This window comes from Alosa alosa, chromosome 14 (genome assembly GCF_017589495.1).
Source record: "Alosa alosa isolate M-15738 ecotype Scorff River chromosome 14, AALO_Geno_1.1, whole genome shotgun sequence".
Classification (NCBI taxonomy): domain Eukaryota; kingdom Metazoa; phylum Chordata; class Actinopteri; order Clupeiformes; family Clupeidae; genus Alosa; species Alosa alosa.
Window position 1 is genome coordinate 32,228,271 of NC_063202.1, and position 18,096 is coordinate 32,246,366.

General features: G+C 39.3%; 1 protein-coding gene across 1 annotated transcript in view; it reads left to right on the forward strand.

Annotated features, from left to right (window-relative positions):
• The first annotated feature begins 2,383 nt into the window (after positions 1 to 2,383).
• tradd (tnfrsf1a-associated via death domain) overlaps positions 2,384 to 18,096 on the forward strand; it is a 56,249-nt gene continuing 40,536 nt past the window's right edge. The window contains exon 1 of the mRNA XM_048263489.1: positions 2,384 to 2,507. The gene's annotated coding sequence lies outside the window, so the exon portion shown is untranslated. The remainder of the gene's footprint in view (positions 2,508 to 18,096) is intronic.

An 18,096-nucleotide genomic window follows, 5' to 3' on the forward strand; every position in this document is an offset into this window, starting at 1 on the left:
AGACTGAAAACATATTTATTTGCCTCAGCTTTTGGTTAAAATTTAAAGGAACACGCCACCCAATGTCAGTAGTAATATATGTTCTTACCTTAACTTTCACAAGTTAAGTCATACCTCTCCCGTGTCAGTACGTGCACTCAAACGCTCTGGTGCGCATGTTAGCATGTTGCTATGCTAGCGGGCTCAGACGTAGCCACAGATAGAAGTAATCAAAAACATCCACGTTTTCCCTACTTAAATACAGTTGCACGAGTAGCTGATAAAAATGTGTACGGTCACACAACATGAACTGTGGCGATTTTCCAAGCGAATAAACAGGAGAACTACAATGTGTGGCGCAATAGCACTTGGGAGTACTTCAACCTAGCGTAGTAATATTAATTAACACCTAATTGTAGATCCTATCCACCACAGAGTTTAGAATCCATGCTTGATGGAGCCCCTCAGCCTCCCCCCCCTCTGGCGAGAGAGGCACACACACTACAGATGCGCTGATGGGCTATTATTTCAACCATAACTGCATAGCAAAACTTATCATCCATCCGCCATCCATCAGCACCAACGTTTTTTGACCAATTTTCAAAACCGCACCTGCCCACCATCCGCTGGTTGTTTTAATGTATATGGGTGATGCAGCGCTGCTGACGTGAGGCTAGAAAGCTCTTGCCTGTTCTAGAAAGACTGATCCAATGCAGCAAATATATTAAAAGGCTAAAGTCCTACATTGGCTATGTTGTAGCCTATCCCCAGAATATCAGCAGCAAACTCAGTCTCTGTCTCGCAAAACAGTCTCCAAATAAAATGCACATCGGCCTGTTACCTATTCTGCCAGCTTGTGCCAATATATCGTCCAAAAATGCTTCATTGCATTGCATTCTCCACATTTTTAGCTAAATGAATTAATATTACTACGCTAGGTTGAAGTACTCCCAAGTGCTATTGCGCCACACATTGTAGTTCTCCTGTTTATTCGCTTGGAAAATCGCCACGTTTCATGTTGTGTGACCGTACACATTTTTATCAACTACTCGTGCAACTGTATTTAAGTAGGGAAAACGTGGATGTTTTTGATTACTTCTATCTATGGCTACGTCTGAGCCCGCTAGCATAGCAACATGCTAACACATTCGCGCCGCGCACCAGGCGTTTGAGTGCGATACCGACGCGAGAGGTATGACTCAACTCGTAAAAGTTAAAGTAAGAACATATATTACTACTGACATTGGGTGGCGTGTTCCTTTAAGGTTTTTCTAAGTTGGTGTGGCGACTTACATTGAGGGCAATGAGGGACAGGTGGGGCTCGAAAATGCCCCCTTGATCAAAGTGGGGAATGAAAGAAAAAGTTTGAGAACCACTGGCGTAAAATTACTTGATTGTAGGCTTAGCTGTTAGTTTGTTGCTCAGTTGAACATATTTATCTAACAGCTGTCTCTTCCCCCCCCCCCATCTATTTCAAGGAAAAACTCCCTTACCAAGGAAGAAACCTTGGGCAGATCCACGGCTCAAGGGGCTAACCCAACTGCTAGGGGTCTTGGTGTGTGTGTTGGGGGGGTGACAGGGGAGATGGGATAGTGTGCTGTGTATGTGGGGAGAGGGCAATGTGCAATAGAGCTGCACAGTCCCGCCCACAGCCGATGCCGGATGTAAAAAATCAATGCAATTTCTCCATTGACAATTGCGGTATAAGCCATAAAAACTTAACTGCACGTGGTAGACTTAAAACCAGCTACGGCTGTACTAAGCGATTGTATATGCTCCTATAGACACCAAGAGTTCATGGGGCACTAACCTTGTTTTGAGATAAATGCCTTTTATTCGCTCTCTTGGATAAGTACTTAATTACCCACAATCCTGAGATAAATGCCTTTTATTCGCTCTCTTGGATAAGTACTTAATTACCCACAATCCTGAACAATCCCACAATCCCACAGTGATGCCTCTAATTGGTGGAAAGGCCGTTATTGTCATAGTTTGAAAGTTTCTCAGCGAAAAATATTGACAAAGATGGCGAAAATCTTAATGTGATTAAAAACTTTCTTGACGAATATTGGTACTTGTCTCAACAAGGATTGGGGTTTATACATCACACGAACTTAGTCAGGGCCAATACACTATCAAATAGACTCAAACTCAACTTATTCACAGACAACATATGATCACATTCATGGCAAAATTCAAACGGGACCAGAAAATAATTATTTTCTCACATTCACTTGCATTGACGATTTTTCAATCTAGAGGTCCAGCGGAAAGGGCGGGACTTACCAGCTCTATGCATTACTTGTTTGTGGGTAATGAATGGATGATCGGACGTTCCAAACGCAGACATTAAAGTCGGATGCTCCGAGTTGTCTTGAATGTGGCAATGAGGGCGCTTTGGAATAGTGACGTCATTGTTGAGTTCAGACAGGACTTCCTTGAAAGAAGAGCAGTTGGCTAAACCCCTAGTTAAACTATTGTCCTAAAATTGAACGAAGCCAGCATTCAAGAGATGGGCTTACTTTAAGGTATTTGTGCATTTGTATTAAGGCTAATATCTGTGTGCCTCAGCTGTGACAGTCACATGCTTAACTTCGAGTGCTAAAGTTAATTAGAATTCTGTAGTTCAGCAGTGACTTCGTCATGCCATGCAGCGATCTATTCGTGTAGCCTATTATTTGTTAGATATGATTTATTGGAGCACAAACTTCTGGGCCCAAGACGAAAAGATCGCTCTTCATGACAATCTATGGATTACATTTAACTTTTTCCGCCTGTAGCCTACTGCAATATAGCCTAACTAATGTCGTTCCTTTGTAGTGATGTCCCAGGTTTAGCACGTTCCAACACACCTACGCGTGACATACAGTTGTCAACAACATCGCATTTTCAATTGTCAGCATGAAGGAAAAACATCGCAGGAACTTGTCCGGCCCTAGTTATCAATTGGCAAGCTGTGTGTGTGTGTGTGTGGTGTTCAATCTCTGCCTCAGCTAATTGAAAAGCGTAGGCCTAGCCCAGTGGCATTTGACGTATTTTGCATCAAATTTCAAATGGTATTTAGATTGTGTGGTGCTAAGATACATTCACACTTGTTTTGAGCATATCTGTCTCATTTAGTATTTGTCAATCATTCTTTTCTTTCTTACGTCCTAGCCCCTCCCCCTTGGGACTAGTTAGAAATATTAGGGTGCATAAACCGCCTATTTGCACACTTCAAATACTTTGTTCAAGTATAGTTCAGATTCTTTCACACAAACTTACCTCACAGACCACTTGGATGTGGGGAAGATCACGCGGTAACGGAGTCACACATTTGTTGGTGCTACTCAATTAATGAACCAACATTTAAGAACAATATGTCAGTGTGTATGTGCCTACATATACTTAGTAGTGCAAAATGGTCTTGTGAAATTAAATCTTCATATGATTTTAAAGCCAGAAAGTGCTTTAAAAATTAACATCACTTTCTTACCATAAAAGTCAACATCAATCATGTGGTTCTCAAAATATACATTAAAATTAAAAAAAAAATATACAATAAACGTTTCTACACTTGTTTCCTATAATATGACCAAAGATTTTGCGACTGACTGGTTTTAACATGTTTCATAAGTCATGGTAACGGAGTTACAAATGTTCCTATTGTTAAAACAAGATTTAATTGTGTAAATTCTTCCCAAAATTATCATGTATTCATTAGTTATGTTTTATCATGATGAAGAAAAAAAACATCGCAGGTAGTCCGGTAGTTATCAATTGGCAAGCTGTGTGTGTGTGTGTGTGGTGTTCAAAAGCGTAGGCCTAGCCCAGTGGCATTTGACGTATTTTGCATCAAATTTCAAATGGTATTTTAGATTATTATTGGTGCTAAGATACATTCACACTTGTTTTGAGCATATCTGTCTCATTTAGTATTTGTCAATCATTCTTTTTCTTTCTTACGTCCTAGCCCCTCCCCTTGGGACTAGTTAGAAATATTAGGGTGCATAAACCGCCTATTTGCACACTTCAAATGCTTTGTTCAAGTATAGTTCAGATTCTTTCACACAAACTTACCTCACAGACCACTTGGATGTGGGGAAGATCACTTGATAACAGGTCACACATTTGTTGGTGCTACTCAATTAATGAACCAACATTTAAAGAACAATATGTCAGTGTGTGTATGTGCCTACATATACTTAGTAGTGCAAAATGGTCTTGTGAAATTAAATCTTCATATGATTTTAAAGCCAGAAAGTGCTTTAAAAATTAACATCACTTTCTTACCATAAAAGTCAACATCAATCATGTGGTTCTCAAAATATACATTAAAATTAAAAAAAAAATATACAATAAACGTTTCTACACTTGTTTCCTATAATATGACCAAAGATTTTGCGACTGACTGGTTTTAACATGTTTCATAAGTCATGGTAACGGAGTTACAAATGTTCCTATTGTTAAAACAAGATTTAATTGTGTAAATTCTTCCCAAAATTATCATGTATTCATTAGTTATGTTTTATCATGATGAAGAAAAAAACACGCAGTAGACGTACCGCATAGCGGACAAAATACAACCGGCGCTCAGTCCAGCACATTCTGAGCGCCTGTCAATCACAGCTGTCAATTATGACCGCCGCTACCGAAGCGGTCATATAGGGATTGTCAAAGTTTTTTTTTTTTCCCCGTCATCTATTTCCTGAATTTTTGGTCAACGATACCCGGGACGCCGAAACACCAGGGCACATGAAATTTGGTGGGTATGTAGCCTCACTAGACTTTTACGGAAAAATTTAGTTTGGTCCCCGGGGATTTTAATGGGTTTATGCCACTGTACCAACACAGTTGTGAATTAGTAGACCTGTTCTAAGACATTGAAGACACAACATAAATGTCATATGTACATGTAAGTAATTAACTGGTACACTTAATAGGTTTATTCCACTGTATCAAAGAGTAACAAGGTTGTAGCAGCACAGCTGTTACATGTACACTGAAGACAATGAGGCCTTGACTGGAGTTAAGAATGGTTTGTATATCAAATCTATCATGACCAGATTTAGCCCATCCAGCAGGTCTCAGATCAGCTCTTTGCCTCTGATGAAAATTTAGGCAAATTGGCAAAGTTTTGTAAAAGCACTCAGTATTACAATGTAACAACTATATGTAGGTACCCACAAATACATAATAGTGTTGTCACGATACCAAAATTATGACTTCGATACGATACCAGCCATAAATATCACGATGCTCGATACTGAAACGATACTATGGCGAAATCCTAAGATATCTGAAAAAAAAGGACTCATACCTCCTCCAAGTGTATTGAGTCATTTGTGTTGAATTCGGTGCACTTTTGTAGTGTGCAGGTCAATTCTGGATTCTAAACTTCCTACATAATTATTATTTTTTATAGTCAGTAAAATAGTAGGACTTTGTGTGATTAAGTCCTTTATTGATTGTTATAGTTCATTTACAGTGTGTTGTGTTTTGGCAATAAAGTAGCTTTAAATAGCCAAACTAAGCTAGATCAAGGTCAGTTTTGAAATTACTGCATGCTGTAACTACTGCACTGAAGGCTATGTAGAGGGGCCTAATCTTTAGGCCATCTGATGTACAGTATAGCCTAGGCTACCTTAGGCCTTCCCGTGTTCATGGGATTTCTTTGACAGTTGCAAAGGGAAAAATGTGAGGATAGTCTTCTTTGCGCCCAGTGTTCAAGTACGACGTTACCACCACTCAGGTCTTTGTCAGATAGGCCTACACCATTACCTGTTGCAATATATCTGTGCCATTCTTATACGACGTCTATTTCTTTCATAACATGATTTGCTACCACGTAACAATAAGCCGCTATTATTATTAGGACTCAATACGCTTTGGTGGTATTATATGCTGTGGGCTTTAATTAGCGCATTTCGGGTAGCCTATCCTACATCTGGGCAATAATTATTGAACAAATTGCAGTCAACATGCCATGACAAATATTACCAGTACTACTGACCGAACATGAAATAGATTGTTTACAAGTTATGGTAATGTTATTCTGGCGTGAACATTGCGCTTTCATCACGTTAGCACCCTATGATTACAGCTTGTTATGTCTCGTCAAAATTAATTGATGAAGGAAGGTTCGCTTTATCCCAGAGAACCATGCTTGTTTCACTTAGGCTAGACTAAAACAGAAGAGAAGAACTTGGCACTAACCATGTAGTCGTGTTTTCTATAGCATTCGTTAACCTGTCGTTCTTTGAACTCTTTAAAAATGTTGGGATATGTCTGTGAGGTGTTTAGCCAAGTTCCATGCGTAGCCTACTGCTTTTAAATGACTTATTTTACGAACGGGTCTCTGTGTACCTGATGGCTTGCCTTCAATATTCGCGATGTATCTGAAATAGTTCCAGATTTCACCTTTTGTTTTATCCACAAGGCCGAGGACTGTCGGCAAAGAACTATGTTGACGTTGCCTGCGCACTCACTCACTCAGAGCTGCCTGCTGGACACGCCCACTTGCCTAGATGCGTGCAAGGAGCAGTGAGAGCAGCAGTTCACACAGAGACAGAACGTTATTATTTAAAAAAAGTATTGATTCTAAAAACATCGGAAATCGTATCGTTTTTTGCATGAAGGCATCGTGATACCTTTTTAGTATCGATACACCGTGCAACACTAATACATAATGCAAGTACAATGATGGTACCTGATAGTACATGTTGTTACACAGGTTGTACCACTGTACCTAATTAGGTAGGTACACTGTAACAGCGACACATTAAAATAAAGTGTTACCAAAAAAAGTTATGTGTACATTTAGTGACTGTACACTCATTGGCCTGTAGATGGTGGTGTTTAGCGAAGGGTTGCTGGAAGAGGATATTGTCTCACACGCACTCTTTTTCACAAACACACATACGTACATCAACAAACACACGGACATACACATCCACACATCCACACACACACACATGCACACACACTCACATCCACAGGCACAGACACACATCCACATACACACACAAACACACACACACACACACACACACACAGACAGAAACACACACATGCACACACACACATACACACAGAAACGCACACACACAAACGCACGCACACATATACACACACACAGGCACGCACATACTCAGGGCTCGAAATTAACGATGTCCCGATGTCCCGGGGACCATAAAAAATGCTTCCGGGACACAATAGAATGATGTCTGGGACAACTCTGGGACAGTAGAAAAAATGGCAAAGCACATTTCAAAATAGATGCTTTTTTCCTAAACTGTTCACATGGGAATCTAAACGTATCTTTCTCGTCTGAATAAAATTATACAAAATTTGACCTGGTGTAATGGGCAGCTGGCAAAAGCAGCGTTAGCCAGCTGATCTGTAAAGAAGCGGTACACGCAGCCTCACAACACTGTTTTGGCTACTGCTCTTCAAATCACTGTAGGCTACAATGTTATTTTTGGTACAAATACATGTATAGTAAGATACCCAAATGGGCTGGGTGCTTGCGTTTCCTTAGGAATCCGCCGTATTGGTTAAATGAATATTAAGTGACTCATAGGCCGACACAAAAATAGGGCACGGGCGGTAGGCCTAATGGGTCACTTTCCAATATAGAGGTTAACTTACCTAACTAGCAAGCAGGCAAATGGCATTTGTTTTCATGACATTGTGAACATTTTTGACTGATAGTGTATGCCTAAGGTTAGGCTACACTGGTGTTCTGAAAAAAACGAGATGACAGTCCTCTCTGACTAAAACGCTGCATGTTTTCTGTCAGTGACAGACAAACGTCACCAATATCATGCTGAGCTAAATAGCCAACTGCAACTGCGATTTGACAAAACGATAGTGTTGCAAGGTAGCCTATAACAATGAAAACAGTTATTTAAGTTAGCTTTTGACATTTCGCTGTGGCATTTCTAAGGCTAGGAGTGTCCAAACTGCGGCCCGCCACGCACTTTAATCCGGCCCGCCGAGCATTTATTAGTTTAACATAGATCCGGCCCGCCACGCACTTTAATCCTGCCTGCCGAGCATTTAATTAGGTTATCATAGGCCGCTTGCTATTTTTTCCAGCAATAGACAACGTTGTGGTTAACTTTAGGCTACTGCAAACTGCTTTACACTCTTCTTAGAGAACGTTTACACTGTCAAAGCTTGTTACATTGAGATACATAGTTGCAGCAGATTTAACTTCATTTAATTGGGAACGCAGGAGAGTAGCCTATCTGACAGCTTCGTGGTAATTTCCCATGCTAATTATTGTTTTCACTGAGATCTGTGGCCATGACACATTGAAATTAAAGACATGTGAAAATAGATTATTGACAGAATGTTTTACAACCCTGTCCGTCAAAACGATGGACAATGAGAATGTCTAGTGCAACCTCAAAAAAGAGCAAAAAACGCAATCTCTGAAAATGAGTGTTGTGTGAAACAGCAGATGATTAATGTTAATAAAATGGTATTTAATAAATTGTTCAGACTGACATGGTGGACCAGAACGAGTTAATTAAGTGATGCAAGTAACTGATTATTATGCTGTTTATTATGTAGAATGGGAAAAACAAGAACTTGAATTTGAGACAGTGCCAAGTAGAATTCGGGACAGCTGCGGGACATTGGGGAAAAAAGTTAATTTTGAGCCCTGACATACTATCTGTATCGGCAATTAGAACGGCCGATACATAATTACAAATTCAGTAGGATTAAGGGAAAACCAAATATTCATCATTTAGCTGCATTTCCAATATTGGCGTTACGTAGTATGATATTGTTTGCACATGGGGAAGATCACGTGAATGTATACATCTAGGGTAAAAAATAAAACTTTAAACATCTCTACAAAACACATCTGGTATGATTACCAATCACTTAAAGTTTACAAAAACAAAACAAGTTAAAGTTTGTTTCTATGTGCCCTAGATCATTGACAGCGGTGATTATATACTATGTGATGGTAATTTATATAGATTTAACATAGGCCCGAACGTTGGGAAGGCCCATTCAAGTGAATGGAGCATTCTGCAGCACTCTGAAGAGCCGTGTAATAAAGGAGTGATTAACATCTAAAAACACGTTTAGGTGATATGTTTAGGGCCATATCTTGCGACCTGGCGCATGGCGGAAAACTCGTTATTTTCTCAGCGCAAAGTTTATTTTCGTTTTTTGCACTTCTTGTTTTTAAACAATGCGCTATGGGATGCGGCAATTAACAACCTAGGGAGTGCTCTGGCACATTGTCTAAAAAATCGCTATATAACACTACCTAAAATGCATTACACCACTGACCAAGAGATACCTGGTCAGAAGTCCATGGCGACATGTTATTTTAAGAGCGCATTATCAACAGTGACGCACCAACGCACCATCCTTCTATCATCCATGAACGCGCACCAGCGCACATCCCTGCAAAACATTACAAATTACAGATTACACTGGGAAACATAATTACAATAAAGATATTACGAAATACATCTCATAATGAGTAGTTATTCATCATTTGCAAATTGGTAATGATAGATAAAGGTGATTAGGCGAGAGGGAAATATGAAGCACAACAACTCTTTTAAAGGGTAAACGTTTTTTTATTCAGTCATTTGAACATTATTGGGGTAAGTGTGAAAGTAATTAACTGTGTATAACTGTTTAACTTGTCGTTGACTGACACCACGGTGAAGTTAGATTCACTTTGCCAATGAGTTCAAATAATAGACGAGTGCAAGCGTGCAAGACTACAGGGGAAGCTCAGCGTCCTAAAATATTACGGAAAATTGCATCAAATAATACTGCATTACATTACCCTACTCTCCCAAATAGGCTAGTTCGTTCAGCAATAATGTTTTGCCAGTCATCTATTGTGATTTCGCACCCCTAATACATCGCTGTGACGGCACGATCCATCAAAAACCCCATAGACGCTCGGCTTCACTGGACTTTCAATGGCACTACAGAGTGGGCTCAGTGCAGAAAACGGACGCCGAGCTTCTGTATGATGATTGGAGGAACCATCATAGTGGCTGGACTCTTTTTGATTGACAGCATAATGTCACGATCGGACAGGAAGACAGGTTTCAAGTTCAGGGATGTGTTAACGTTAGTGTTGGCAGGTGAAGTCAAGGGGCAAGGCAAGTTGGAGCTCAAATTCTCATATATTTGAGAGCAATACAGTCGGTTTCTATTTGTGTTTGTACATATCCTACTGTAAATAAAACCATAATGTGGAGTTACAGAGTTTGTGACTTGCTTTTGTTTCAGTTGTGTATTTAGGCTATGTTGTAGCCAGACAGCTCGCTAACGTTGCCTGGCTACATTAAATGCTAATATTTATTTGAATTTTGAAAGCCATCTGATAGTCTTCCCCCACCAGGGGAGATTCAAAATCAAACAGCAAGGCAGATGAACATACAGAATAGTCACTAAGGAAAAACTCTAGTAGGCTACCAAATAGCCTATTTAAACTCTCCCCAAAGTGAACTGAGTAAAATATAGCCAAGCCAGCTGCAATGTCTCAGGGGCCGTATTCACAAAGAATTTTTACGGCTAAAAGTAGCTCCTAAGTGGCGAATTTAGGAGCAACTCCTAAAATAATGGGTGTGTCACTCCTAACTTTAGGACTTAGTGAATTTTTTTCACTAAAAGTAATTCACGAAGCATTTTAGACCTAAAAGTAGCACCTAAGTCTGGGACAACTTAAAAGAAGTCGAGACGACTCCTAACTCACTAAGAGCTTTTTGTGGCATTTCACGTCGCGATCTTTTGAAATGCGTAGCCTATGCGGCAACAGGAGCTTCCAATCGCGAGGGAACAATTTTGTATTGTAGGCATAAAAAGGATGTAATAACGCCACCAACAACAACCAAAACTACTCATTGTTAACATGTATATTAAATGTAACGTTTCATTGTGAATCAAATTAAAATGTTCTCCTATTTGCGTTTGCCTAAACGTAGGCATATGGTGAGAGATTAATTTAATAATGTTGCAAAGATACTGCATCAATCTGTAGGCCTGGGCCCAGTTTCCCGATAACGACGGAGACACGCTCTTACGAGGGTTTTCTACGATTCATCTTACGATCGTTCGTTTGGTTTTTCCGACTGTTTCCCGAACATGCTCATAGCGTGAACGCGCGTGCACTACTCTTAAGATGCTCTTAAGGGGAGCTGTCCACGTTAATAGTTCTGAAATATCCTTTGATTTGACGGTGATGTCAGGTGACTGCACGTCACAGCTATAGGTCTACCATTTAAACTTCGGATCTACACATTAATTCACATCAATACGAAAACAGAAACACTTTGACATCTGCATGTAAGCATCCCAAGTAGGTTATATACCACACAGAGACATAAATAATTGTAATTAGGCCTATTTTAAGATTAGATTGTTGCACCATGCAATATTTTTTCGCGGTGTCACTTAAGAACACGTTTGAAGATAAGAAAGAAGTCAAGTAAGAAAGAGAGGAAATGTGTAGGCTTAGATTTTGATGCAGTAGGCTACAGACTACACCACATGTTGCTTTCTCTGCTTTTTACCTCATAGGCCTAATAAAATATTCACTTAGTAAAGATAATGTCAAACTATTCTGGCAACGTCTCGTTTCATAACATAATTGCATTTTTGTCCGCTTTTCATCACATTATTATGACCATTAAATGTAGGCTATTTTGCACGCTAAAATCTGATTCATCACAGGTAAACACAATAAAGAATGGGAACGTAAGATGGATTATGTATTCTAAGTTGTAATTCCTCTGTATGTCCTGTTGGTGACTTCAGTGAGAAGTACTGTTAAGACGCTCTTAGCCGGTAATCTAGTACTCTGGAGCACTCATTAGATCTACGAAAGTGTTTTCACGACGCTCTTAAGCTCACGATGGTTTTGGGAAACAGTCTGCAAATCTTAAGACGTTCGTAAGAGGGACTTTACGATGCTCTTAGGCTTAAGATGCTTTCGGGGAACTGGGCCCTGTTTCATTAGGCTACTAGGCTATTTGTTTTGCCCTACTCTTTATTCATTTAGGCTAGGCCTTTTTATTCAGTTTGTGTGTGTGTGTGTGTGTGTGTGTGTGTGTGTGTGTGTGCGTGTGTGTGCGTGTGTGTGCGTGCGTGCACGCACGCGTGAGGTGCGTGAGGGAAGATGAGGGTGCATGCATGTGTGTATAAGAAGGGGTTCTTAAGCGTACTACTTAAAAACATCAAAGCTAAACATTACCGGTATATCACGACATCGCTACAAATACAGTATTTGATTAAAATTAGCCAACATCATTGTAGGCCATAGGCTACGCAGATAGGCTAGATAGCCTACTTTATTGACGCTTGGTGAAACAGCATGGAGTGGATGTTTTCGGTTCAGATGCTTCTTTTCCTTTTTGAGTAGGCCTATGTAAAGATCCCAAAACTTTACTTGAAAACTTTAGACATTCTCTGCCATTTATGGACATCTTGACTCCGCCATCGCGCCAGCTAAATTCAGAATGTATCACGAATTCACGCGCTAGTGGTGTGCTTCCTGAACAACGGTCCATGTGGTACAATCAAATCCCTGCGTGTATAGTGAGCGTCATAGGAATTTAACGAGACTTCGAGGCAGGGTTTTTGCCTCGAGTAATTTTTGTAATCGAGTTATTCGAGTAACTCGATGAATCGTTTCAGCCCTAATTCAGTTATTCATCATCTTCCGTCCTTCGCACTACTTGTGTAGCGCACGCATTCTCAGACCTGTCACTCATCATCGTGAGGGAGGTGTTTGGGATCATTCCCGCGTTATAATCATCAGCTAATCAAGGTGGTCACTTCAGTCAAGCTCGTGCATGAGTAATGAGGTCATCCAAAGCAACGAAGACTCACTCTTAGTTTAGGAGTTGTCATTTTTCCTAGGTAGGTTTCCTCAGAGTAGGTCTGAAAGGCTTTGTGAATAACTAGAGAAAAACTCCTAGCTAAAATCTTTTAGTGCGATTTAGGAGTACTCCTAGTGGTAAGATAAAAGGCTTTGTGAATATGGCCCCAGAACTGTAACGTATACTGTTTGATCTATTCTTGATTTTGGGCTAAAAAAAATAAATAATTTGCCCTCAAAGAACAATATAGCACCTTAATTAAATAATATTAATTTAATTTTATTGACCATTTTTATCAGAGCTTCCCCTATTTCAAAGAGCAGCAACCGCCACTGGTTTCTCATTCATTTCTCCCATCGACGTCTGGAAAAATCTGTATCTAAAGAGTTATAGACCGTGCCTTAGGCTAACCACCTACGGCGTAACTCATAAGCATACAACATATCATTTCGAGTGAAAAAACTAACAGAAAATCCAAAAAAGTCCAAGACTGTACAAGACTGTACATATTTCATTTCCGCGCCTCATTGAATAATATAGTCCAAGGCACAACCACGAAAAAGAGCCATTTGAACAACTTCCAATCTGACAACAGCCACGCGCACCTTTTTATCCAAATAGTGATTTTTTTATAGTGTGCCATTAATAGCAATAGTAATCGTGTAAATAATTGTGTTTTGTATAGGTATTGTGTATCGAATTTTAAATTTATCATTGTGTGTGTGAAAGCGGTTAACGTTAGCAACATGGTGCAGTGCTTCGCACCTGACTGCCATCACCGCTCAGTCTGTCAGTCTGATACATGGACCGGTGCATGGTTTGCTCTTGGACCATCATATTCAGTTTATTAACTTGCCGTGAATTATTACACAAAATGTTCATTAAATGCATGAAGAAGTATGCCTAAGCTAATGATTGATATGACTGATAATGTTAACTAGCATTACCAACCTCCCTGCAAAATTCACCACAACTTTGTAGGCCTTGTCCCTCATGCTGGTCCTTACAAAACCCACAAGCTGACTCTCGGACTCACTACACTCAATAATGTGACCTGATTTAAAGTGGTTTTCACCCCTTAGGACACTCTTGTCCTTGAAACAGCGAAATGTTGCCTCGGGGGCATGGATGGGCAATTCATGTTCATAGAAACAACAAGGTCACTAAAACATAATATATTTCATACTGTTGCAGCATGTAGCCTAACGTTAGCTGCGTGGTTAGGCCTACAATGATATACAATGTCGAAAATGCTAATGGTTGGCATGTCAGCTACCTGAAAAGTTTGAGTGTTTAAACTAACATTTACAGTGGTCGATTTGATGGTGTATTGGCCCTGACTAAGTTTGTCTGATATATAAACCACAATCCTTGTTGATACAAGTACCAATGTTGATCTAGATCGTCTAGAAGTTTTTAATCACATTAAGATTTTAGTGTTATAGCCATAGACAGTAAAAGACTCCGCCATCTTGGTCAGTGATTTTGCTGGGAAACCTTACCCTAACAGACTTTCCACCAATCAGCGGCATCACTGTGGGATTGTTCAGGATTGTGGGCTGTCAATCTTCTTCCATAACCCAATTAGATTTTCATTCATTATTATTTTAATTGAATTATATTTGAATATACATCCATGCATCTCTATACACTGTATAAACGGGCTTATGCATTACCAATGCCACTATAAACGCTTGGTTGACTTGTTATATTGAACAAAAGCTCAGTCTACCAACGATATCTGTGCAACTTGAATGGTTTCAATTTCTTTTGGAAGACAAGCACACACACTGAATGAACGCCCATAGCACTACCACTTTATTGAATGGCTCTTTGTTTGATGATGCCAAATTAGCAAGTATTTCCTGATTGGGGAAAAGTTTGCTTTCTTTTTTTCTATCGGCCCGCGATTCCATGAACCATTATGCCTATCAGAGAAGTGACAAAAGCACCGGACATCACCTAGAGGAGCGACGCAAAAACCTAATTCTTGCCTGCTTTAGCTGCACGGTTCCTCATCCTCGGACTGTTTACCTACCTAGCTTGTCAGGGTGTAACATTATCAGATGTGCACTCAGGCTGCTCGCTGCTACATATTCTGCAGATTGTTATTGTTATTTTGTTATTTTTCCATTTTCTGATGGAAATCCAAAAATGTTCCACAGTGGTGATCTCCGTGGGTGCTTTGCTTCTGCCATATTTAGATTGTGCATTAGACGTGACAAAAGCATTTAGTTTTCACATATTCGCTAAAGTTAGCCAACACATAAAAAAAAAAACCTCCCCAAAACACCACATTCGAATAGTAATTTCCAAATTCGAATAGTATGGATTTTTTAAATATTCGACTTTAGAAATTCGTTCCAACAGCCCTAGTGGGTAATGAAGTACTTATAGACCCTTTCAACAAGGTAAACAAAAACAATGCTTAAACATTCTATTTGGGTATGGAGTAAAACTTGTGGCACCTTAAACCAAATTTGAATATGAATTTGAATATGAATTTGTCAATCCCAGTCAACTTGAAATTTAATATAATATTTTGAAATTGAACTCATTTGCTCTGATACATAAATTATCCTGACTGAAAATTTCGCTCTTGGAACTTTCACATTCAGTTTTCACAATTCAGTTTCAAAACGTGAAATTCAATTTCAGTCTACCGAGACAAAAACAGCTGGTAGCTAAGGAAGAGCAATCAAGTGCAGAGCTATTGTGATAGCGTGACTAGGCCGAGCGCGAAGCAAATAGCATAGTGTGGGCACCTTGTTTGCACGGTTATTAGATCTGCACGATTCATGAAACACATTCCGATTGTAGGCCTACTGTCTTAGCTACCGTTTATGTAATTTTAAACAAATAAAACATTTGTTGCAGTATTATTTAAAACTTCTAGCTTGTCAATCCTTGAAATACAGAACTAGCCTAGGCTACCCAGCCATCAAACATCGATGTAGCCTACTTACCTACCGTTTTTGTAATTTTAAACAAATAAAACATGTTTATAAAACACTTTTCCATTTACATCGGGATTTTGTAAACATTCAGTGTCAGAGTCAATAAAATGAGCCCTTCAATGAAATTGTCAAGCAGCTGTAAGTAGGCTAAGTATGCTAAATTCGACATCCAAACAGTATTCTAACGTTAGCTTTGAGATACTGCTTGATTGCATAACTTAACTTAGTTTAGTCTCTTCAGTGTAGCCTACTATGTTGTGATAAGACCTTAGCAGAGTTAACTTAATGCAGCAGTTTTGAACAAATTTGCGCAGCATGGTCACGATGCTAAGCGGATTTAATAGCAATTTAGCCAGACGTCTTCTATGCAATGCTTCTATGTGGCAACAACAATCCTTCAACAATCGTGAATATTTTGTTAAATGCACATGCAGAGGAGGGGCAGCAGGCTACGAGAGAGAGCGGGGAGGGGTAAGGAAAGGCTGCATGCGTAAAAAGCGCAGCTCAATGGCAACGCAAGGATTTGATCTTATATTTAATTTAAATTAAATATAAGATCACATAGAATATTAAGATCACATAGAATATTAATCTGTGGCGGTCGTATGGGATTATTGTATGGGAAACACTGTATTACATTTCAAACTTCCAGCCTGTCAGTCCTTGAAATACAGAACTACCCAGCTAGCCATCAAACATCAATGTACGGTCTACCAATTGCAGTCATAGATTGCAGTAGGCTACTAAATTGCAAACTTCTAGCCTGTCATTCTTTAAAATGTCATGGGCATAACTTTCTCTCGTTTTCGTTTTTCCTACTCAACTACTGCTCTATTTCTTATCCTGGACTGCCACCTACTGGATAGAAAAGGCAACAACCTAGTATGGGAATAAAAATCTACATGTTTGAATGACCACAAAGGACAATTACTGTTTTCTTACGTTTAAAGCCACTCTTGTAATACTTTGATGTGTAGGCTACCTTGCTTCCAATTACATATGGTTATGGTTACGCTTTTGTCCAAAGCAACATACAAATACAAAACAATATAATACTTAAAATTTAACAGGGAACAAATTAAGATGTTGGTCAGACTATAATAAAGAGAATAGCAATAATAAACACAAACAATGATAAAAAAAGGGAAAATAGCAATAATGTACATTCAGTCAATAATATAATAAAAATAACAATAGCATGGTAAGACTACATTATGGAGAATATCAATAATAAACAACAATGTCAAATTAATCAACAAATGAAAATAAAACAATACTATACAAACCATAAGTGTTAATGAACTAAGTGCATGTTGAATAGATATGTCTTTAGACCCCTGTTAAAAGACCCAAAACGAGAGCACTGGGCAACTCATTCCACCAACATGGAACCAATGAGGAAAAGTCTTGAATTTGACCTATGACTGGTCGACACAACAGACGCTCTTCAGAAGGCCGCAGTGGGCAGTTGGGGATGTACGTCTTGATCATTGAATTAAAATAAGAAGGAGCAGATCCGGTCAGTGTCCTATAGGCCAAAGTGAGAGATTTAAATTTAATTCTGGCTACTATAGGGAGCCAATGGAGAGTAACTAGGAGAGGAGTTACATATGTCCTCTTTGGCTGATTAAAGACCAGGCGTGCTGTAGCATTCTGAATCAGCTGTAACAATCTTACTACACAAGCAGGTAAGCCAGCTAATAGAAAATTACAATAGTCCAGGGAGATAACCATGGCCTGAACAAAAAGTTGTGTGGAATCCTGTCAGATAAGGTCTGATCTTCCTTATGTTGCAAAGGATAAACCTACATGATTTTGCAATTGCATCATATCTAATATCAGCTGATTACACACATGAACTGTAAAATTTAGATTGCCCATACATTTGGAAATCCATCACCACCAATGGCAAACAAATAAATTCCAGAGAAAACAACAGTGGACATGTTTATTAGTGTGTAAAGTGTTTTACAATATGCGTTTCAGCTTGCAAAGATATTCATTAAGAGAAATCAAGTTTCAGTGTCCATGTCTGGTCGGTGCCAGTCCAAAGGTCCATTGTCCTCAGTCTATCTCACTGTCCACTGTTCATTGAGGCCTGTCAACCTATGAAAATAAAACCAACAAACAATCAGTGTTTAGCTTAAAGGTCTACTAGTCTAACTCGTTAATAGTTTATTCATCTCTGCGCAAAGAGGTCTCATAAGCATCAGGCAATCAGGATACAGAGACAAGTCTGTGCACCTAAGAGACAATCAGTTGTTTCTCTCACACACATTCATACATCGTATACATCATAATATATCATT